Below are 2,242 nucleotides of genomic sequence, written 5' to 3' on the forward strand. Positions count from 1 at the left end.
GCCTTTTGTGTAAAAGACCTGAGATTGATGCCCAGCCAATGAACTTCACATGCAACCATGTGTTGGTCATAAGAGGTTTGCATATTGCTATGATGCTAAACCAGCAGCCCAGATGGCATCAGGGAATGTATTAGGCTGCTAACAAAAAGATGTATCATTCAAATTCACCAGTTGCTCTACGGCAGAAAGATGTGCAGTTTCCTTCCATAAAGATTTACAGCTTCTGAAACTCAATGGAGGGTCAGTATGAGTTAGAATCAACTTGAAGACAATGGGTTTAAACATCCTTCAGAGGATCTTCCAGACTAAGACAAGGTAGGAAGAAAGGCCTAGCAATTTACTTCCAGATATCAATCAATGCAAATCCAATGGATTACCAGAGTCAAGATGCATCAATGGCAGACTCCATGTTCCACAGTGTGTGGGATCAGCATGACTCATGAGCTGAGAGTGATATAGAGGATTCTGAAACAGAATTGCATCCTCTGCCCAGCATGATAACTGTTAAAAGCCGAGGACATAAACAGATATATGCACACCCATGTTTATTATGGCATTGTTCACAATAACAAAGAGTTGGAAGTGACCCAAGTACCCATCAAGAAATGAATGGATAGAAAAACTATGGTATGTTCACACAATGGAACACTACGCAGCACAAAAATACAATGAACTTGAAAACATTACACAACATGAGAGACGCTGGAGGACATTATGCTGAGTGAAATATCTCAGTCATTAAAGGACAAATACTGCATAACACCACTATTAGAAAGCAGGACTGACATGGGAGGTTGGGTGGAGAATAGGTAAAGAGTGGATAGATAACATTGTGTTGGAACAGATGAAGGAAAGAACTATTTAAAAAGAATAAAAGATTAGACATTATATGTAAGACAACAGTCCAGAATAAGAGGACTGGAAAAGCGAACTGGAAGAGGAGGAACGGAGGGGAAAGAAAGAAAATGTGCAACAATGAATGAAAGAAAATCCAATTTTTGAAAACTTTTATTAAAATTACAATGAAAACATTTTGTTATTAAAAGGAAAAAAACTAAGACCATTGTTCTTTGAGATGCACAAAATGAATTTGTTATTACTCAGTGCTGAGCAAGGAATCAGGAAATGATAACATTCAATTAGCTCCCAGAGGGCAAGACATTTGTATAGGTTGATAAAGGGGAAGTTACACATAATGATCAAATTTAGATTCAGGGTGGGGTGAGTACATGCACAATGGTCATTCATCCCATGTGAGGAAGATGGTGCCCTTCACATGACAGATGGGAATGGAGGTGGATTTTATCAGGGATGCATCACAAAGTTGACAAGTTAATCATCTTTTGCACATATGTAGTGAGCCAAAGTTAGTTCCAGCTAGTTCTAACCAAGTCCTCTTTGATGTTGTTAGGTGCTGTCAAGTTGAGTATGATTCATAGTGACCCTATGAACAACAGATCTGAACACTGTACTAATCTGTGCGATCCTCACAGCCTCTGACACACTTGAGCCCATTTCTGGAGACATTGTGCTAATAATTGTTAGGGCCAGAAAAACCAAATTAAACCCCATTTTTAAAAAATATTCCTTCACCTCCTCCCTCTGCCCATTAAACTCTGCAATCTTATGATTTTTCCTCTCTCCACTTTTAGCTCCCTCCTCCCTCCCCTTTCCCCTTTGGACTTTAGAACACATCTTGCTAGGAATTCTTCTATTATTATAGTAATGGTCTTATGCAATATTTCTCCTTATAAGACTGTGTTAGTTCACTCAACATACTGCTTTCCCACCTCTCCCATGCTATATAATATTTTTCAAAACCATTGCTTCTGAGTGAGGCATAATCATCAAGTGAATATAACACAATTTCTCAATCTATTAGTTTGTTGATTAACATCTGGGCTATACTACTACTACTACTATTATTATTATTATTTTGCTGTTGTGAATAATACTGCTATGAACATTGTGTACAAATCACTGTGTCTCAGTTCTATTTTCCTTGGAGTGCATTCCTAGCAATAAAATAGCTGGATCATACGGAATTTCTATGTTCAGCTTTTTGAAGAAATGCTAAGCTGCTTTCCAAAGTGGTTATACCATTTTACAATCCTACCAATAGTATATGAGAGTTCCTTTCTCTCTATATTTTCTCCAACATTTATTGCTTGCTGTCCTATTAACTTTGCCACTGGGGTGAGATATCTCATTGTGCTTTTTATTTGCCTCTCTCTTATTACCA

Source organism: Elephantulus edwardii, unplaced genomic scaffold, assembly GCF_000299155.1.
Source record: "Elephantulus edwardii isolate Elephantulus edwardi_28Jun2011 unplaced genomic scaffold, EleEdw1.0 scaffold00028, whole genome shotgun sequence".
In the NCBI taxonomy this organism is placed as follows: domain Eukaryota; kingdom Metazoa; phylum Chordata; class Mammalia; order Macroscelidea; family Macroscelididae; genus Elephantulus; species Elephantulus edwardii.